The following is a 23313-nucleotide window of genomic DNA, read 5'->3' as shown; positions in this document are numbered from 1 at the left end:
TAGATTACCTTTGTAGCCTTGGTTCCCCACTATATATAGTAAGTATTTCTCATCAATAATAGGATGGATATCCATATGATTTCTTCCAATAATATATAGAATAGACATTCTCATTATATATGTGCCTTGCAGATTGAATCAAACCATCCAAATGAAGAGTTGATTCAATGGTTGGTTTGTTCTCTTCTAGTTTTGTCATAAACAGCTAGAATTTTGCCTCCACTTTCACTTCAATAAATGATTGAGTGTTCTTTTGCCGAAAAAACATGTAACCACATCATCAATACCTATACTAGGCACACTTGAGAAACATTAATGATAAGGAGAGAAGGTGCATGGTATCAGTGAGTGTCAATGTATCCATAATTGATACCAAGTCCTCCTCTAGGGAGATTCCGCCAATATAGCCTCCCCGTGCATAATTTTGACCAATATGATTTAACAAAAAAGCACATATTCTAAGGGATTCGTATGAAGTAGTGTGATTGAATTGCAAGTGTAATTGCATCCTTAACTACTACCAAGAGGGGTCTAGATGAATTTCAAGCTCCTTGCTTTGTCGTTTGTGGACTACCTTTTTTTGCATGCAGGATCTGACATTGGATCTATTCTCCTTTCTGGATGCCTAGGAATCAGAATCACCCACACTATAAGGGAATGGGGGGTATAGCGACGGGCGTTTTCGATGCAAATTAGCAGTGTCACTATTTGTCTCGCAAATGCGATGCAAATAGCGACACCACTCAGAAAAAAAAAGCGGCAAAAATCAGAGCGCGGCATTTTGCTATAAAGAGTTTGAGAGAGAGTGAAAGAGAGAGAGAAAGAGATCGTGGCTTTGGAAGGGAGAGGGAGAGGAAGAGAGAAAGAGAGAGAAGGAGAGCTTCTCACCACCACCACCGCCACTGTTTGTGAAGAAGAGGGAGAACTGCACGAAGGAGGATGAGGGGTCATCATGAAGATGAGACGAAGAATCTATCCTCAGGCCTTTGGAGTAAGTACATTGCCTCCTCTTGATTTGTTCTTGTTCTTTCTTCTTTTCTTTTGTTTGTTTTTCTTGAGAATGAGGTGCATTGAGGGAGAAAGAGAGGAAATGAGAGAGGGAGAAGAAGAAAGGAAAAGGAAGAGAGAGAGAGAGAGAGAGAAAGAGAGAGAGAGGATAAACATGAAAGATAACAAAGAAAGAGAGAAAGAGAGAGAGAGAGAAAGGGAGGGAGAGAGGATAATGAGTGAGAAAACACGAGGGTGCGGATCACTTATTATATTTAGTTTGTTACACCTACCTACAACTGGCAAAGACATAGCGCCAGTCAATTAGTGGTCGGTTATGCACTGTTTGACTAAGTAGGCCACTTTCCTTTATGTTGTATCATTGTATAATATGTGGAAGAAGAAGAAAAAATCAGCATGAAAACGTTTTGGCATCCATTTCTCTTTTTGTGTTCTTGAGTGAGCTTCCTCTTGTGTATACAGTGTGTGTTTGACGCCACAGCTCGAGCAAGTCCCCCCATCACACGATTCTTGACATGGTATCAAAGCCGCGCCACTGAGAGAGACTGATTTCAAAGGCTGAAGTGAAGGAGAAGAAGCAAGGTTCGAGCAAGCAAGCCACGGGTAAAAAGCTCTCCCATTCTTCCACTCTCTCTCTTGGATAGTGCATGTGGAGGCACTGGAAGTAGGATCGAACAAAAATCTCAGATTGCTGTGAGATTTGGTGTGTAAGTAGACCACTGTATATTCTGCATATAAGCCCTTTCGGGCTTACTGGTAATTATTTTGGGTGTTTGAGGCCATTTCAAGCCCCGTTTTAGAGCCACAAGGTTGCGAAAAGCAGGTTGCAGCTTACATATACTGTTGAGCAATCAGTGAAAAAGGTTGCTTGGTGTATTACTGTGCACCTATTGTGGAAGATTGCAGAAGACTAGCTTGCTATGTTATTTCCTTGTTTGTGATAATGGCAGAGAACAGTGGAAATCCCATTATTGAGAAGCTCGACAAGAACAACTACCCTTCATGGAAGTTCCGTGTGACAAACTTCCTCATTGGAAAGTGCCTTTATGAGTTTGTCTCAGGTGAAGAAAAGGAGCCAGAGCTGGGTATCCCTCCGACTGCAGATGAGTTAAAATCATGGAAAGAGTGGAATGGGAAAGACAAAAAGGTGATATACTGTCTATCTGTAGTAATTGATAATACTATGTTGGGACATATCAGGAATGCAGAAACTTCACATGCAACTTGGATAATTTTTGAGAGCATGTTTTCAGTAAATACAAAGGCACAAAAGATTCAACTCAAGCAAGAGTTGAATGCCTTGAAGAAAGGAAAAATGTCAGTCAATGAGTATGTGCTGAAGGTGAGGAGCATTGCAGATGCTTTAGCAGCGATTGATGCAATGCTGGATGATGATGATTTGGTTTCATCCACTCTGAGTGGCCTTAACAATGAGAACGCATGGAAATTATTTGTTACTTCAGTATATGTTAAAAGAAATGGTGAACAAGTCCAAGCATTTTACTCGATTTCAGGAAGGGACGTGGTAGATCCTCTTCAAGAGGCCGTGGTATGGGACATGCTGGTGATAACCAGCAAAATAGGTTCAATCAACAGTTTGGTGAAATGCAGGTTTCTGGAGGCAAAGAAAACTTTAGAGGCAAGGGGAGCGCTAGAGGAAGAGGTGGATAGTAGAATAGAGGTTCTGGCAATTCTGCTATTGTTTGCCATTATTGTGGCAAAATAGGCCATATTGTAGCCCATTGCTATGCAAAGAAGGATGATATTCGCAAGGAAACTATGCATCGTCTTCATGATTGAATGAAGACAAAAATGAGCGTTTGTTTGTTATGCAGCATATGATGAATGCAGTTATAGGAAAGGGGACACATGATGATGTATGGTATGTCGATTCAGGTGCATCTAATCATATGACCAGTCATGTTAAATGGTTTGGAGAGATGCATGACTTACAGAACCCAGGTTATGTGCAGATGAGTGATGATTCATGCCACCCAATTTCACACATTGGAAAGGTTCCCTTGTCCTTGTATGATGGCCAAACAAAGAGTCTGATAGATGTATTATGTGTGCCATCAATTACAAAGAATCTAGTATCTGTTGGCCAAATGGTAGAGCAGGGGTTGCAAGTCCAATTCAATGCAAAAGGTTGTTTTGTAGAAGACTTTAATGATAAGTGCAGGTTGGTCACAAAAGGAAGTAGAGGTGGCCGAATGTTCACTTTGGATGCTGGAATTCTTGCAATGGATACTGCTATGTATGAAAAGGAATAGTTGCAGATATTGAAATATTGCATAAATGTATTGGACATGCAAATGTACAAAGGCTGAAATTAATGCAGTCTAGAGGATTGGTTGCCTTCTTTTAGAGTTGCAGAATTGCATAAAGTCTGTGAAGCATGCCAGTTTGGTAAGCAGGCGAGACAACCCTTCTCGCATGATAGAGAAGTGAGTAGAAACATACTTGATGTAGTACATACAGATGTCTAGGAGCCTACACAGAATGTATCTCTTGGTGGCAGCAAATACTTTGTCACATTTATTGATGACTGTTCAAGGAAGTTATGGGTATACTTCATGAAGGAAAAAAGTGATATGTTTGAGCACTTCAAATCTTTTAAGGCAGCTATTGAAACAGAAACAGGCTTAAAAGTAAAGTGCTTGAGATCAGATGGAGGGGGAGAGTACCTCTCTAATGAGTTCAGTGGCTTCTTGAGGACTCATGGGATAAAGAGGCAATTTACTTGCAGGTATACCCCACAGCAAAATGGTGTTGCAGGAAGAAAAAACAAGCATATTGCAGAAGTTGCATGGGCATTAATGGCTGAAAAGAATATACCCAAACATTTTTGGTCTGAGGCTTTCCATACTGCTGTTTACATTATGAACAGAACTCCCATAGTTGTAGTTCATGGGATGACTCCTGAAGAATGCTTTACTGGCAAGAAGCCTGATGATGTATCACACTTGAAGGTATTTGGTTGTGTTGCATATGTTCATGTGCCATATGAGCTACAGAAGAAGCTTGATCCAAAGGTATAAAAATGTGTTTTTATTGGATACTCTTTAGAGCAGAAAGGGTATCGCTGTTATAACCCTGTCACAGGTGAGGTCAGAGTGAGTAGGGATGCTATCTTTGATGATATGGGAAGTTGGTATACACCTGCTGGTGATGTTTTGGATGATGATAATGATCACGACAGCTATGTGCAGAAAGATAAACAAGAATCACGGAGTCTTAGTGGACCAGAAACATCATCTAGTACTACACCTATAGTGAGCCCTTGGTCTGGGAGACTAAGGAGTAGCCCCATATCTTCAGGTGGATCTATAAGTGTTGCAGGGAAGGACAAAGGAAAGAAGAAAGTTCTGGATGGTAATGATACATCTACCAATCATTTGGGATTAGATGGAGATTCTAGTGGTTCAGAGAGCTTGAATGATGAGCTTGGTATTCCTTCTGTCAGGACACCAGGTGTACAGAGAGCTCATAGTAATGTAAAGGCTCCATTGAGTGATCCGGTGGTATGCAGATCTAGCAGGGTCAGATACCTTGTTAAAAGATTTGGTTTTGAAGGTTATGCAGCTTACCATTATGCTTATATGGTGAAACTAGTTGAGGATGTTGAGCCCACTTGTTTTGAGGATGCTGTTAGTCATGCTCATTGGGATGCAGCAATGGATGAGGAGATGGCTGCATTAGAAGCCAACAAGACTTGGGATTTGGTACCCTTGCCTAAGGGTAAGAAAGCTATTGGTTGTAAGTGGGTTTACAAAGTCAAGCATAATGCAGATGGTTCAGTTAGCAAGTATAAGGCTAAACTGGTTGCAAAAGGCTATTCTCAAACATATGGCATAGATTATGAAGAGACATTCATTCCAGTTGCTAGGATGGCAACTGTTAGATGTGTGATTGCCTTGGCAGCAGCCAAAGGTTGGAGTTTATAGTAAATGGATGTTAAGAATACCTTCTTGCATGGTGAATTGCAAGAAGTGTATATGGAGCAGCCAGCATGTTATGAGGATTTAGAGCATCCTACATATGTGTGTAGGTTAAAGAAGGCGCTCTACGGGCTCAAGCAAGCACCTAGAGCATGGTCTAACAAGATTGGAGAGTATCTTGTCAATATTGGATTTTGTATTTCTGATGCTGATTACTCACTTTATGTGAGAAAGGGAGATGCAGGTTTGGTCATCATAGTCATCTATGTGGATGACTTGATTATTACAGGTGACAGTGACAATGGGATTGCTGAAGTTAAGGACTTCTTGAAGAAGAAGTTTGAGATGAAAGATTTGGGTGAGCTAAGATACTTTCTTGGTATTGAGGTGATCAGATGTGATCAGATAGAAGACCTACAAGTGGATTCATGTTTTCTCTTGGTAGTGTAGCAGTTAGGCTGAGTATAGAGGTGCTGCTATGGCAGCATGTGAGGTGGTATGGCTACAAAAGTTATTAGGTGATTTGGATGTGCAAGGAGATGGTCCAGTTGTCATTCATTGTGACAACATGAGCAGCATACAGCTAGCTAGAAATCCAGTGTTCCATGCTAGGACAAAACACATTGAGGTGCACTACCACTTTGTGAGAGAGAAGATACTTGCAGGAGAAATTGACTTGGTATATGTCAGCACATAGGATCAGATAGCTGACATTTTCACAAAGGCATTGGGTGTAGAGAAGCTTTGAAAGTTCCGAAGCTTACTTGGAGTTGTAGAGATAGAGTTGAGCTTGAGGGGGAGTGTTGAGATGGCAAGCTCAACACATGCAGACATTGATGACGGACCGCTTGGCTAGATGGGTCCGCACGTCTACACTTAGCATGTTGGTGGTCATTATGATACTCACATGGTCACTGACTTATCACTTATTATATTTAGTTTGTTATACCTACCTACAGCTGGCAAAGACATAGCGCCAGTCGATTAGTGTAGTCGGTTATGAACTGTTTGACTTAGTAGGCCACTTTCCTTTATGTTGTATCTTATCTATACTTTGTATACATTGTATAGTGTGTGGAAGAAGAAGAAAAAACCAGCAAGAAAATGTTTTGGCCTCCATCTCTCTTCTTGTGTTCTTGAGTGAGCTTCCTCTTGTGTATACAATGTGTGTTTGACGCTGCAGCTCAAGCAAGTCCCCCCACCACACGATTCTTGACAGCGGAGAGAAACAAAGAGGGGCAACAAAGAAAGAGAAAGAGAAAAAGAAAGAGGAGGAGAGAACATGAAATGAAGAGAGTAGAATCTGAAATGTTAGATTAGGTCAAGTTAGGAATTATCAAATGTCAAGTATCCTAGCGTGTCATCGTAGATCCAAATCAATGTTATTTTAGGGGTCATGAGTTGAGACTATACCTTATTAATAAAGTGGTTGATGCATATCACTCCCCCTCATTTCTCACTCTCTTTAAACCAATGCAATGTTCTGCTTAAGTTTGAGAGATGATAGCAAAGTGGTTATCTTAAGCTAATGTTAGACAACCATGGTAGGAGACTATAGTCATGATTTAGGCTTGCTTTAGGTTAATCCTTGTGGGGTTGAGGTGGAACTTTTCCTATGAGGTAGACTTAAGTAGTTTGAGGTAATGGAGTTTGATTATTACAAGGGAGTTTTGAGCGGAAGTTACACTAATTACCTCTTGATAAATTTGTGCCATTAGGATTCGGTGGATAGACATGTTACAAATATAGATATGCACCTAGATATGAATATAATATCTAGATTTGCAAGGCCATGCACTCTCTAGAATTTGGATGAAAATGGGTTAATTTGTGCACACCTTAGATTGACCTTATGATCTTTCTCCATCATGAAAGGCGTTGGATATGGAATGACATGTATTGCTTTATCAATGCCAATAACCTTCGCTATATTAGAACCAACCTTAAGTAGATATAGTGGATGGAAAATCTAAAAGTTGTTAAATGTTTATTTTGAAGGAATCTAGGGGTAACCATACTATAAATGTATCTATTTTCCATGGGTAAATCTTTATAATAGGATTCTTATCATGATGTAACGTCTCTTAACTATTAGAAAGATTTCAATAAAAGATGACTTTTTGCCTTCTACTTGTGCAAGCTCAATAGCTCCTAAAAATTTATGTTAAAATATAAGAAGGTTTATATGGAATCTTGATAATGTATATTAAACTAGTTCATTATGTGTTGCAAACTAAGATGTTTCAATTGACGTTAATTCTATTGAGTTACAAGAGAAGAAGTCCCTTCTCAAACAAATTAAAAAGAAAAAAGAGAATGAGAACAAAAACCAGTTGTTTGTCGTAACATAGAAAAAATGGAAAATGATGATGGTCGTGATGTCCAAGATTGCGAGGTGTATCTTAATCAGCATGTCCCGTGCCCTTGCTCTCAATGCAAGCTGGAAATTAGATGAAAGTATCGCTTGTCTATAAAACACGCACGACGCTTTGGTGAGTTCCAATCGGAGATAATTGATCAGGCGATCTCAGACTTTGAGCATGCAGTAAGAAAAGTGTGTATCAATCATGTCTTATATTTGCAAAATAATTGAATATCATATACAAAAACATTAGATACGCCCGTAAAATTTATATAGGGAGGTGATGTCTCATCCCAAGGAGGAATGCACATATTGCGGCCAATTAGAAGAGTTCATGTGCATGCGATGGATGGAGTGACTAAGCCAATTCACTACTTGGAAGGCACGACTTAGTTATACTGTCAATACCAAAGAAGATAGTCAGCCTTTCGAACCTTCCTCCAATCTTGAGCCTGAGATGGAAGCAATGATCAATGCATTGATGCCCATGGATATTGAGGCATTTGATCTGCTAAGAGAACAAGCATCTATATCATTATATGATGGGTGCCGAGTATCTCACCTGAAGACACTACTTGCACTTCTAAGTATGCAGGCAAAATACAAGTGGAGTAATGCGAGTGTGACCGAGTTGTTCAAGTACATTCTACATATGCTCCAATGATTTTTTTTCGACACCATTATAAAAAACACTTGTGCTTTTTCAAGGTGTTTTATGGTTTTTTAAAGTTGCTAAAGCATCATATATTACCACTTGGAAATACCATGCTTAAGTCTCGTGATGATGTGTGACATGTTTTATGAAAGCTTGGCATGGACTACAATAACATCCATGCATGTGTCAGCGATTACATGCTGTCTCGAGGAGAGTATGGGACTATGGAGACATATCCAAAGTGTGGTGCTCACAAGTATCAATAGGACTTGCAAGGGCAAACCATCCCTCACAAAGTTCTTAGATACTTTCCACTTATCCCACATATACATCATATGTTTGGTATGTTGGGCATGGCAGGTAAGCTTGACAACATGGCATGTGCATAATAGATCCGCAGATGGAGTCCAATGAATATCAGCGGATTCATGCGCATGGAGCTACATTGACTCTACCTTTCGAGGCTTTGCACGAGAGCCAAGGAATCTTTGGCTTGGTCTTGCTATGGATGGCGTGAACCCATTTGGTCTCCGCTCAACTTCTTACAGTGTGTGGCATGTAGTCCTTGTTAACTACAACATCCCGCCATGGCTTTCTATGAAGAAAGGACACCTGATCCTTAGCTTGGTCATTTTTGGGTGCTACAAAGCCAAGAATATGGATGTCTATCTTTGTATTAGTTGATGAGCTTAAGATTTTGTGGGAGAAGGGGGTCGCCGTAGAATATATGAGTAAGCATGATGGTTGATGGTCCACCAATATACAAGCCATTCTCATGTGGACCATGCCTGACTTTTCAGGATTCAGGGAGTGCTCAAGTAAGTAGGCTTTCAATCTTGTTGGTAATATCTAACATAGCTCGTTCAAGTTTGTGTTGACTAAATAGGGATGTTGGGATAGGTCTGGTTACCTCAAGTTATCATGCATGTCCATTGTGTGGGCCATAGTTAGACTCCTGAAGGTCACAAACCATAAAGAAGATGGTATATCAAGGACACGCCGCTTTCTTGCCAGAGGGTCATGAACTAAGGGAAGGTTTTCTTGAATGACATCCAACACGAATGAATGCCCAAAGCTGGTATGAGTTGAAAATGGTCCATATGGAGTCACATCCAAACGGAATGCAATGGTTCTCGGTTTTCTATAAGTTGCCATATTGGACCCACTTACAGATCAATCACTTGTTGGATCCCATGTATATTTTCAAAAATGTGGACAACTTACTATGGGACCACATCATAGGAAAGAGAGATACTGCAAGGGCACGAATGGATTTGAAGGAGAGGTAGGCAAGATGGAGGCACTTTGGTCATAGTCGAGCACGTTGATGGTCGCTTGCAACTACCTCGTGCTCATTGGGTTCTACCCACTAAAGAAGGGTTCATTGTGAAGCAAATTATTAGATCTATTTGCATCCCGATGGGTATGATGTGTTCTCTCAGATCCACTTTTTCTAAAGGCGACCAACTATCAGGGCTAAAATCCTATGATTGGCATAAGATATGTCAGGTACCTTCTGACCTCGATTGTAAGTGACCTGCATATTTTGCTATTTAGTGTCTAGACGGTGTTCGTAATGCTTCTTCATTTGTGGTAGTTTGTACTACTAATCGCGATCGTAGGATGCCTCACTCCAGAAATATATAGGGTGATTTACAAGTTGTCGAATTTAGTGCAATGGATTTCACAAAAGGAGATTAAGACATCCTCTATTGAATCTGCAAGGTAGGGAGCAATGGAGACGGTCTATCTATTTGACAAGTACCTGCCCACCAGCATGCTGATGATATAAACCCACCTTCTGGTGCATCTTGTAGATGTAGTGGAGATTGCGGGACCTGTCCATATGCGATGGATGTTCTTCTTGGAGCGCTTCATGAAAACCCTGAAAGGCTTTGTGCGACAATGAGCTCGGCCAAAAGATAGCGTGGCTAAAGGTTGGCTGGTTTCGGAGGTGTTAGTGCATATTTCACAATGGCTACTAATGGTGGATTCAAACAACAATATGCTATGGTCGCTGAAAGACGATAATAGACTGACCGGAGATATGGTGGTTGGAAATGAGATAGAAAAAATGATGGATGCTGCAATGGAGGAGAAAGTGAATCGTTTTTTGTATGTTGCACCATGCAAGCCAGGAAAGTTTGAGAAAAAGTACGATCAAAATTTGGACCCAGTACACACCATCGATGACCGATTCGATATCTTGAGGGTATGGAGAAGATGCTACGATTTATGTATATGTGATGATTACATGAAGCTTTGATCGTAGCTTCTCGCGAAGGGATGGAGGTCTCTACTAAGGAGTGGGAATTCCCGAGGAGATGTATTCCGAAGGTGACCACATGTTTTATAAGCTGTCATATTTAGATTTTATATGTGATAACTAATCTAACCATTTCAATGTACATTACAAAATATATAGTGTAGTGTGGTCGCATGGGCGATATTTTCACATCAAGCACATTGACAAAATGCGCTCCACAACAGATTGTGGCATTATGGCAAAGTTTGAGTAAGAGAGCTGACGGCGAGCCACGGATCCAAACACTGTTATAGATGAGATGGAATATTTTGGGAACTTGCAAAGTGTTATCTCATTGGATTATCGTAGCTTCTCCATGATCATATTCAATGTGCAGTGGTTCAAAGTGGTATTAGAAGGAGCCAGGGCAACCATTTGATGAGGTCCATCTAGATTTCTGAAAATAGAATCTGAGAAAAGATGGATGAATCTGCACGACATGTTTATCTTGCTAGCCTATTGTGAACATGTGCAACGACACAGATATGTCACAAATGTTGAATCTCTCTTATATGTGATTTTGAACATGTAATTTTCTATCGAAACACTCGACAACCTCGATGGTGGTATATTATGCCTTTACCTCTATTGGAAACTGCGAGGAAGACAAGAGAGACGAAAGGAAGAGAGGAGAGAAGAGGGATATGAGACACCGGAAGTGGAACCCCAGAAGTGTGTCTACTAAGCACACATGATAGGAATATATAGAGGGGACCTGGGGTGCTATATATAGACAGACTATATATAGCTATTGGGGTGCTATATATAGACATACTATATATAGCTAATATCCCTGCTCAAATAAAGGTCCCTTACTATGGATGAAAAAACCCTTGGGGACTCAAGGGAAAAACCCACAGCTCTATATAGACCTACCGTTATATTAATATTTAAAATATAAAATTACAAAGTTGAACTTACAAGAGCCTATTTATGGGCATCAAAGGAGCTACATCACTCATGAATTACAACATCATCGGAGAAGGAGCTACATCACTTAGGAGCTACATCACTCTTGAATTACAACAGCCTACTCAGAGGCATCAAAAGAGCTTTATCACTCCTAAATATACAACATGTAAAATAAGGATAAGTGACATCACTGCAAAAGATAAAATCTCCAAGAAATTCCTTCAATAAGCGACATCACTGCAAAAGATCAAATCTCCAAGAAATTCCTTCAACTGAACATCTCCAAGAAATTCCTTCTATAAGCGACATCACTGCAAAAGATAAAATCTCCAAGAAATTCCTTCAACTAAACTTGGGATGTAAGCAGTATATCTGTCACATCAAAACTTAAAGAAAAACGTTACAGTGATATTAGAACAACACAGGGTCTATAGAGACGGTTTACGACGCCGCTCTATGGACAATATAACACATGTGGGGCCCCATGAACAGAATATAAATAAAACAATTTGTCATCAGTTGGAATATAGACGCTCATCAGCTGGAAATAATATAAACGAAACAATGTATCATCAGCTAGAATATAGACGCTTATCAATGGAATAACGAACGAGGACAATCATCATGAAGCATGGCAATATCAACATCCAAAAGTAATGTTGATGTTAAAATGTAGAGAGAGAGAGAGAGAGAGAGAGAAAGCTTATCGAGAGGAAGCTTATCTGCTAGGTGGCTCTCGTAAGCTACCAGGTTTCTAAACAACCTCTCTGTATCATCTCCCACTCATATTTTGAGCGAAAACCATGGATTCAGTTCAAAACCAGATGGAATGCATCAATGCCACCCTGAAAAACTTCACAACTCTTGTCCTCCAATTGGACCCAAGGTTCAAAGTGATGATGTCCAATGCACCTTCCCCGAACGCCATGTACCCTAGAAGCCCGAACAACATGTATAGCACGACAATGCATAGCATGGCGAGCCCAAGCACGCTCCCAAACTTCTTTCTATCTTTCATAGCAGATTCCAATGGCAAAACGAGGCCAAAACCCTCAAAGGCATAGACAGCAATCCCCACATCAAAGGGAATTGTATTCAAACCCTCAAAGGCATAAACAGCAACCCCCACAGCAAAGGGAATTGTATTCAAACCCTGATATGCTACCGGTGAAGCAACACCCTTAGCTACGATGGTACTTACATCCTGCTACATCACTATGACCATGGAAAAGCCGCTGATGACATCGACAGAGCAATGAGAGGTTGCCTGCTCAAGGAGCTCCTTGATGGCCGAGACAAGCTGACGAGGGGAGTGACGAGGCTAGAATGCAGAGGGATCATCCTGATTGCCGAAGACAGAGGCCAGATTCTCTCCGATGAAGATGAGGTATACGATGCAGAAGACACCCTGGCTGAGAACAATTGTGAGGATCACGATGACCATGGAAAAGCCGCTGATGACATCGGTTGCAATGAGAGGTTGCCGAGACAAGCTGACGAGGGGAGTGACGAGGCTGGGATGCAGAGGGATCATCCTGATTACTGAAGACAGAGGCCAGGTTCTCTCCGATGAAGATGAGGTACGCGATGCAGAAGGCACCCTGGCTGAGGATGATCGTCAGGTCGACTGAGGCGCGGCCCTATCGGCTGCACGCGGCGAAGTCGAGGTCAGAGAAAGTGCTGATGGGGTGGTCTCCATCTTTCTCAAGCTTGGCTCTGGACCAGACGAGGAGCGTCATCCAGAAGTGGCAGGCGGTGAAGGCGATCACCACCATGACAACGCAGGACGAGAGCCATCCGGTGTGCTTGAAAGTGTAGGGGAGGCGTCCTTGTAGGGGAGGCCGAGGACGCCTGCGCCCATGATGGATATCACGATGTTGCCGAAGGACTTACCCACAAATGACAACTGATGATGGTGATGGTAATGATGAGGGTGACCTTCTGGCATAACCCTTGTCTGCGCAATAGAGGCGATGGGTCTGGCGATGAGCCTTTGATCGCCATGTCTATCTGTCTCTCCCCTATTCCAACAGAAAGGGATAAAAAACAAAAACTAGAGAAATCCTCTGCTCAGAGAAAGACAAACATACACCTCGATCATTCACAGAAAAGTTCATCAACAAGCTTTTTTAGAAAAGTTAATAAAAGCTCTGATACCATGTTGGAAACTGCGAGGAAGACAAGAGAGATGAAAGGAAGAGAGGAGAGAAGAGAGATATGAGACACCGGAAGTGGAACCCCAGAAGTTTATCTACTGAGCACACATGATAAGAATATATAGAGGGGACCTAGGGCGCTATATATAGACAGGCTATATATAGCTACTGGGGCGCTATATATAGATAGACTATATATAGCTAACAACCTCCTCGAAGTGTGAGAGTATATGATGAAAGCAATGTTTCCACTGTAGATGAGGAAAGTATGTAGGTGGAGGGGTTGATATTGCAAGGGGTGGAGGCTCATCCCTCGACTCATCCTACTCTCTAAATATTGTCAAAGGTCACCTGCATAGACAAAAAATTATGTTAGCATAATCAATATAAATATTCAAGAAAAGCACGATAATATAACACAGAAAATATTGATGTTACTTAAAATGCATATTCTAGAGTATCCTTATAAGCAATTCATCGACGAATTGAGTACACGGATGCTACAAGTATGATGTAGCACCATCAAGTCGTTTCGTTAGATCTACTTTGGCACGCTTTGATGCTTCGATTTCTAGTAGATGAGGTCGACGCTCCAGACTAGGCTCGGACGGAGGGAGTGGTTCTAGGCATGTTCTTGTTGCTCTCATTGAATTTGAGAGATCTCTAGCCTATGCTCATGTTCTTGCCTTAATAGCTCTTTCTTTTCTTTTGAGAAAAGAGTCATATACTCAAGAACTGAGTCTTAGGCCCTTATGGGAATCTTAAGGACCCTCGACAAATGCACCACTTGTCAGGTTCTAAAATGGGTTCGATAGCGTCTCTTGCATACTCAAGCTCTCACTGATGGACCTCATAAGACCAACCCCATGATCCTATAGCCATAAGTGACTAGGAACTCTCTCTCTATACCTTGACACATTTCAATCTCCTAACTGCATATCCCAAACTCCAAGCTAGAGTGCCCAAATAGAAGGTGTTTAATACACCACACAAACGTAACACAAAGGCACCTTCTCACCTGATTATTGTGGCCTTCAAATACGAGCAACCTATCCAGTTAGGGATTTGACCCATCAGTCCCTCCTTGCCTTTTAACATAAATATAACACTTACTCTCCACTCATCCTCATTAGAATTCCCTTTGAACCCTCGAAATTAATCGACTTGATTCTCCTCACACTCGATACAATAAAGAAACCAATCGCTATGCAATGGTGTATGTATAAAAATGCTTCAATGCATAGGGTTCACGAGAGTACACAAGCATTTTTAATATAAGAAAACAAGAAGTGGGTGCAGCAGACAAGCCTTTATATCATTTCATGACTTTTAACTAGGTATTACATCAATGATTTACACATCTAAAAAACATGGAATGTTCCTCCACTCGTGCTACTTTTGGATACATATTTCACACATAATCACCCTAGATTAGATATACAAACAAGAAACACCATTCTTAGTGTTGAGGGTAAAGGCGCCTCCGCCTAGCCGCCCGTGTATTACTACACTGACAGTACCTGCCATTGCACATTGCAGGTGGCAGGCACCCATCACAGTCACTTATTCTTTATTCTTTTAGTGACAGTTTGAATAAAGGAAGGCCCAGCCACACATTTTGGTTGTTGGAGTTCCCATTTATTGTCTCTCTCTTTCTTGCTCGTGCTCTCCCACCATAGCTCTTGCGTACAAGCTTCGATCCTTCTCACCTTTCAATTGGTATCAGAGCTTGGCTTCCCGACTCTTGAGCTTGGCTCATGGCATTCTTCAGCTTCCGGCTTCCCGACTCTTGAGCTTCGCTCATGGCATTCTTCAACTTCCATTCGAATCCCTAAACTCATTGGGTCTCCATCCCGGCAGCCATAGCTGACTCCCTCGAGCTCCCATCACTCCCCGGCTTCTCGAGCACCTTCCCGACCCCTTTGGGCACCCTGAAGGCATTGTATCAGAGGTATGCACTCACTCTCTTTAGGGTTTATGCTGGTTATAGGTCATGCAAGAAAGGGGCAGGCATTAGTGAGCTCCCATTTGGAGTTTGAAGCTCCCCCTTCAACTTGGCTTGATCAGGCTTTGTTGAGGCCTTGTCGTTGGCTTCTTTGGCCCCTTTGTGGCCCTCCCCATAAGCCATCTGCTTCCACGTGGTTAAGAGAACCCCCCAGCCCATTCACATAGGCTGCGCTATCTGTCCCAACTGTTTGTGATCTTCTTTAGCAACCCCCCCTTCCTCCCTAGCACTTTAAGGCAGCTTCACAAGTCATTTTCACTTGTCTTAACCCTTGTTTGAGCTCCCGGGCATTGGCATTGAGCTTGAGTTGAGCTTGAGTTGAGCTTGAGTTGATTTACCTCATATTTGGGACTGTATAACGAGTCCACAAATAGACCAAAATAGGGCAGCACTTATCTCTTGAAGTCTATGCTTACCGGGATTGATCACTTGATGCATATTGATGCCCGGATGATGTCTACATGTATGGAGATGCTATGTTAATGGATTGCCATAATTTTGGTACTAATTTGAGGCCTGAAATACTCAATATGGAGCAGTGAATGTCTGCTATAAACAGTTGGGCTGAAGCTATTCTACTCATGTATGCTTATGCCTATGCTATTCAGGTCATGTCTTAGAGATGTACATTGATGTATTGACAATCAGGGATTGGAAAAGATTTCTACATTGCTTCTTAATCATTGGTTGAGCTTGAGCTCCACTTTCCATAGCATTTGGATATTTATCTTGGATGTATCTTGGCACTTATCGGTCTATGCTTGATCACTTTGGACATGCATGTATGCTCATGTCACCTACCTATGTTAGTTACATTGTTTGAGCTTGGATGCTATTGGAGCTTTACTTGGGCTTGACATTCGATTGTTTGGAGCATAATTTGGGGATTTATTGGCTTACCAGAGTTTATTTTGGGATATACTTGATGTCTATGGATGCTACATATTGATGCCACACCGCCTCCATGTCCGGGATGTCTCATTGATGCTCGATCTTGGACACTTGTCACTGGTGCTTGTACATGCTTTGTTGCTTGATATTTACGATTTTTGTGCCACTGGGAGCGTCTTTGGATGCTTTATCGACATTGAGCAGGTGGATCTTATGCTATTTGAGATTTTGAGACTATTTGGGATCTCTTACCAATGGGATGATGCATGGTTCATATGTCTTGGTTCATTTTTTATGCTTATGAGCTGACTCTCTGACTTGGGTCCCTCTCTTTGTGAGCTGATACCTACTTGTGTCAAGTCTTGGCAGTGGCAGGAACATTTTGCTCCATTGACTGGGGGTGTGCCTACTCACTGGCAGATATTTCATGACATGTTTGGGTGTTGGATTCATGCTTATCGACTGTCATATGCCTATGTTATGCCCGCATGATTTTGGTTATGGTCTTGGCAGCATATGATTGACTTGGGATCTGCTTCTGGCACAGTTAGCTCTCATTTACTGAAATATGTCATTTATTACAGCAAGCTGAAATCTGTAGATTTTGAGCACTTCTATGAGGGTAATGCTTACTATTTGATGTTATCTTGGTCATATTTGGTGGACAGGTGCTTCTCTTGGTAAAATCCACTCTTTCAGCCAATTTTAGCAATTGTTTTAGTGCATTTTTTGCTAATTACAACAACCTCCAATTTTGCCTTTTTGCATTGATTTGGGACAATATGGCTGGTCATCTGAAAGACACAATTCTCTTTAACATTGCCAAGTTGGGTGGTACCAACTATGGGTATTGGAAATCCCAAATATGGCAAGTTTTGGTGCAGAAGTTGCAGATTAAACCCTTGCGTTTCAAAGGTGTAAAACCTGAGGATATGGGTGATAACGTTTGAATGGAAGTTGATGAGCTATGCAAGTCTACCATTATTTTGTCACTCTCAGAAGAAGTCCATCATAATGTTGTTGAAGATGAGAATCAGAGTGCATGGGATTTATGGGAGAAGATTCCGGAGCTCTATGCGCAGCAGAGTCCTATGTCACATATGTATTGGCAGAAGCAGTTAATGGACCTTCGCATGAAGGAGGGGACCTCCCTTTCATCTCATTTCAGTCAGTTTCATGCTATCATGAAGAGTCTGTTGTCACATGGTATTGAGTTCAAAGAAAACTTGCACTCATTGTTTCTACTTGGCACCTTGCCTGAATCATGGGATGTCTACTGCCATATGCACGAACAAGCTTGATAGAATGAAAATCAAAGATATTGAGAGTGCTTTATTGACCAAGGAAATCAACAGGAGAAACAATGATGCTTCCTGCTCTTCACATGCATTGACCGTTAGAGGTGGAAGAAATGGCAGGCATGATAATGATCATAAGGGCAGGGACTCTCAGAAGTCCAGGTCCAAGTCATGTGGTCGCAGTAAGTCTCATGGGCGAAAGTCTGATCTTACATGTCATTATTGTGGGAAAGTAGGACATATTAGGCCGTAGTGCCATAAAATGCGCGATGATAAGCATAAGGAAAAGGGAAAAGAAAAACTGCAGGAAAAGTCTTTTGAGCGTAGTATTGTACCTGCAAAGTCCAGTGTAAAGATAGAAGAGGTTAATGTCATTACATACTTGCAACTTCTTCATGCGATGCCTTTCAAACTTCTAAGATACATTCTATGTATCCGCAATGCTGGCTCTTGGATTTGGGTTCATCCTTTCATGTGACACCCTGTCGAGATTGGTTTCATACCTATCGTACCATGTCTGGTTCTGTGCATCTTGGTGATGACAGGTCTCTTGACATTGTGGGCATTGGAGATGCTAGGTTGCACTTTCCTTCTGGCAGCTCTTTTGTTTTGCATGATGTACGCTATGTACCTGCGTTGACTCGCAGCCTCATGTCAGCTGGACATCTTGATGATGCAGGGTATTTTGTGTCTTTTGGAGACTCTGCATGGAAGATTACTCGTGGCAGGCTTGTACTTGCAAGAGGTGCCAAGTCTAGTAGCCTCTATCCCTTACTTGTATCAAGAGCTACATTAGATCATGTTTTGTCTGTAGGTTTTATTCCCCATGTATACCTTTGGCATGCTCGTTTGGGGCATATGTCTCTTAAAGGAATGAAAATGCTTTGTGCTTTGCAGTATCTTCTGCCTTTTGACTCCGCATTTTGATTCTTATGATCATTGTTTGTATGGCAGGAAGACTAGAAATACGCATAAAAAGTTTGGTAAGAAATGCATGGGTGAGCCCTTGGCTCTTGTGCACTCAGATGTATGTGGGCCCATGTTCTGTCAGTCACTTGGTGGGGCGAAGTACTTTGTTACTTTCATAGATGATTACTCATGTTAGGTTTTGGCTTATCCCATAAAGAGAAAATCCAATGCCTTAGACACATTTTAGCGTTGGCTTGCATTGGCAGAGAGGCGGTTTGGGAAAAGGCTCAAATGTCTAAGGTCAGATAATGGGGGTGAGTATGTATCACATGCTTTTGAGCAGTTTTGTGATGAACGGGGTATTAAGCATCAATTGAATGCCCCTTACATCCCACCCTAGAATGGTATGACTGAACGCATGAATAGGACCATTCAGGAAAGGCCAGGATGGCTTACCGTAGCACTTTTGGGCTGAGGTAGTTACTACTGCAGTGTATCTCATTAACAGGTTGCCTAGCAGTGGCATAGACTTTCAGGTTGCAGAGGAGGTATGGGCAGGAAAGCCTCCCTCTTATGATAATTTGCGTGTCTTTGGATGTGAGGCATTCTGAAATATACCCAAGGACAAACACAATAAGCTGGATCCTAAAAGTGTCGAATGCATTTTCATTGGCTATGGAGATGCAAGAGAGATGGGTTACCGTCTATGGGATCCGCAGGTACAGAAAGTGATCTGTAGCCATGATGTCATCTTTAATGAGGACAAAATGCATATGCAGCAGCCTAAGAAAGTGTTTTTGGTATGCAGAGTTATCTTTCAAAAGGAACCACCTGCTCCCGCCCCTCCAAGGCCAGCTAGATAGCGTGCAGCATCACCTGATGCTCATGGCCCAGATTTTAGACATGCTGATGCTAGACAGAATGTTGGTCAGGTAACAGAGCCTAGATTGAGGCATTCTACTAGAGATAGACGACCTCTTGACTATTTTGTGCCCTCTATGGATTATGTACTAGTTACAGATACAAGAGAGTCTCTCACTTATGATGAGGCTATGCACCGAGGTGATTGTCACTCTTGGGAGAGGGCTATGCAGTTTGAGCTTAACTCATTGCATAAGAATCAGACTTGGGATTTGGTTTCCTTGCCTCAAGGTAAGAAGGCTTTGCCATGCAAGTGGGTGTACAAGCTGAAAAGTACCCCTGGACACCCCAAGTGGGCATACAAGATTTGATTGATTGCTAAGGGTTTTAAGCAGGAGCATGGTGTTGACTTTGATGAAGTCTTTTCTCCTGTGGTCAAGATGACTACCCTACACTTAGTCTTGGCCTTGGTTGCACAGCTTGACTTGGACTTGTACCAGATGGATGTCAAGACGGCTTTTCTATATGGAGACTTGCATGATGATATTTACATGGAGCAGCCTAAGGGCTTTGCAGAACTTGGCAGGGAACACCTAGTGTGCAAGCTAAAGAAGAGTCTATATGGCTTAAAGCAGGCACCTAGGGCATGGTACCATAAGTTTGATACATTCATGGAGTCACAGGGCTACAACCACAGTGCTATGGATCCGTGCTTGTACACAAAGAAAGCACGTGACAGTTCTTTATTGATTTTGGTACTCTATGTAGATGACATGCTTTTAGCAAGGGTAGCTCATGATGAGCTAGATGATCTTAAGGCTCGACTTAAAAAGAGCTTTGAGATAAAAGATCTGGGACATGCCTCTCATATACTTGGTATGCACATTACGCGCAATTGATCTCAGGGACTGCTCTATCTGTCACAGAGAGAGTATATTCATAAAGTCCTTAAGCGCTTCCATGTGCAGGATGTTAAGCCTATTGGATGTCCATTACCTTCTCATGTGAAGGTTTCACAGGCCGATTGTCCGTAGAAAAATGAGCAAAGGTCCGAGATGGTCAAGATTCCCTATGCATTAGCCATGGGGCAGTCTTATGTATGCCATGATAGACACCTGTCCAGATATAGCTTTTGCAGTTGGGGTTGTGGCACGTTATATGGCTACATCTGGCAAGAAACATTGGGATGTCGTGAAGGGTATCATGAGGTACCTAGAAGGCACAACAGATATGTGTCTTTGTTATGGCAGCCAGGATACAGGAGTCATGGGGTACACTGACTCTGATTATGCAGGACATGCAGATAGTAGGAAGTCCACTTCTGGCTATGTGTTCACCTATGTTGGAGGGGCTATCTCTTAGATATCCAGGGCGCAGAAGTATACGTCCCTTTCTACTACAGAGGCCGAGTATATTGCAACCATAGAGGCTTGCAAAGAGGCTATGTGGTTAGGACGTTTGATTGCAAACCTTGGTATGACAGATGCTATGCCTACAATGCATTCGAATTCTATGAATGCCATTCAGTTGGCCAAGAATCCGGTCTTCCATGCGAAGATGAAACATATTGAGGTGAGGTATCACTTCATTCGCGAGGTCATTGAGGACAGGTCTGTTGACCTTGTCAAGATTCCGACTGAGCAGAATCCTACAAACTTGCTCACGAAGAGCCTCACTATTGAGTGCTTTGTCTTCCTTAGGAGATTGATGGGCATTAGATGAGATGACGTCTTTTTCCTCATCCTGTTGTACATGTGTACATGTTGTATTGTCTTTTGTTTTTTCTCTCTCTCATTGGGGCAGATTCACCTTTAAGTGGGAGGTTGTTGGGGGTAAAGGCACCTCCGCCTAGCCGCCCGTGTATTACTACACTGACAGTACCTGCCACTGCACACTGCAGGTGGCGAGCGCTCGTCACAATCACTTATTCTTTATTCTTTTAGTGATAGTTTGAATAAAGGAAGGCTCGGCTACACATTATGGTTGTTGGAGTTCCCATTTCTTGTCTCTCTCTTTCTTGCTCTTGCTCTCCCACCATAGCTCTCGCGTACAAGCTTCAATCCTTCTCACCTTTCACTTAGCATTCTTCATCATAATTTGGCATGTTCTTTCATTAAGATCACTATGCATGGCATTAGACCTAACCCCCTGCTACCAATACATATATTTTATGCTTAAAAGCCTTAATTTTTTGAAAATCTAAAAAGGAAAGTGTGATATTTTTGTATTTCTAGGTTTACTAGACCATTCTTAGTGTTCTCTTATTTATTGATCTTTTTTAAAATTTTACTAACTTTTTCCTATTTTTCGTTAATTTTTTGTCATTTGATTCATAGAAAATTAAAAAAACTCAAAAGGCCAATGTTAAGTACTAATAATTATCTTCATACCTTTCTTTATATGCTTTTAAAATAGTTTTTCAATTGGATTTTATTTGTTATAAAAATCAGATTACTTACCATTAATCGCCTCCTTGGCTGCCCGAACTGTATTCCTTCACAAATTAAGGTCTCATGGCCTAAAATTAAGGTCTTGTGGCCTCAAATTCTACCCCAAATGCGCAAAATTAATGTCCAATTGATGGTTGGATGCTTCTTCATCTCTTGCACCTTGAGCACTTTGCACTACTAGAGACCACTTTGGAGTCTAAATCTTCATTTTCACTCACAAATGCGTTGCAAATCCACTTAAAATTATCCAAAAACTTGAAAAGTTCTCATTTAAATCCACCTTTCAAAAAGGAAAAATTCTAAGAATTGAATAAAGTATGAAACTCAATTTTTATGACCTATAGTCTTCTAAGAACATAAGGGGATAATCTTTGAACAAATTATGGACATTCTAAGGAGTATTCAATGTTGTTAACTATAAGGAACTAGATATCTAAACTAGTAAGAAATGAGTTTTGGGACATTCTCTTTGTTGGGGATAAAGGTGCACATGTGCCTACACAGGCCTATATTTACTTCACACATTGTGATCACACACCTATACATTCCAAGTGGCAAGTGCCCATCTGTCACTTTATTCTTTATTCTTTCAGTGGCTATTGAATAAGGGAAGGCCAATTACACATTATGACTATTGGAGTTCCCACATACGATGTTTCTCTCTCTTGCTCTCTTGCTCGATCTACCACAGCTCTTGTTTTACTTTTGCTTCCACTCATGCTCTCTCTTTCAACTAGTATCGAAGCCAATAATTTGAGGAGCTTTTTTATCTTTTGCTTCAACCCAAATCCAAAGCTTTAGCTTAAGGTTTCATAGTAGCCATTGTTTCTTCCTCTCGATGTCTAAGGAGCAGCAGAGTAGAACCTAGTATTTGATGCGAGTTTTTGGATATAACAAAGTGAAACAGGATACATTAAAGGAAAGACTCATTTAAACATGTTTTCTTAATCAAGGATTGGTTTTGGGATACTAATTTGAGCCTATAGTCTCTTACATGTGTGTTGTTGGTTGGTCTCCACTCTATGTAATCTCTATTATCATCTTTTCTCTCATACAAGAATCTATCTAATCTCTTACAACTATTAATTATCGCTTAAGAATCTCTCTAACATCATATACATCTATCCATCCACCATTACTACTTTTATTCACTCACATAGCGAGAGATCTAGTGTCTTCTTGGCATACGCACAAATTATCTTGACAACATGGCAAAGCACATGAGATTCTCTCTCCTTCTCTCATTCCCTCTCTCCCTATGTATATATATATATCTCTCACTCTATTACCCATGTGGGTATGTGTGTATGTGTGTGTCCCTCTATCTCTATCTTTTCTCCTCAATATATCTATCCCTCTCTCATTTCCTCTCTCCTTATCTCTATCTCTCTTCCTTTCACTCTTCTCTCCCTCTCCCTCTCTCTTTGTCTCTCTCTCCCCCTCCCTCTATCTCTATCACTCTCACTCTTTCTCTCTCTCTCTCTCTATATGTCTCTCCCTCTCTCTTTCTCCATCTATCTCACTCACTCTCCATCCCTCCCCCCCCTCTCTCTCTATTCC

The 23313-nt window shown here is 41.4% G+C and overlaps 1 pseudogene; it reads right to left on the bottom strand.

Annotated features, from left to right (window-relative positions):
• Positions 1 to 11997: 11997 nt before the first annotated feature.
• Positions 11998 to 13187, bottom strand: LOC148018103 (amino acid transporter AVT3C-like; annotated as a pseudogene).
• Positions 13188 to 23313: the final 10126 nt, after the last annotated feature.

The sequence above is a fragment of the Lygodium microphyllum genome, chromosome 21, assembly GCF_053477565.2.
Source record: "Lygodium microphyllum isolate KBCC chromosome 21, Lygodium_microphyllum_v1.1.10, whole genome shotgun sequence".
NCBI classification, from domain to species: domain Eukaryota; kingdom Viridiplantae; phylum Streptophyta; class Polypodiopsida; order Schizaeales; family Lygodiaceae; genus Lygodium; species Lygodium microphyllum.
This window is presented reverse-complemented; position numbering and strand designations above follow the sequence as displayed.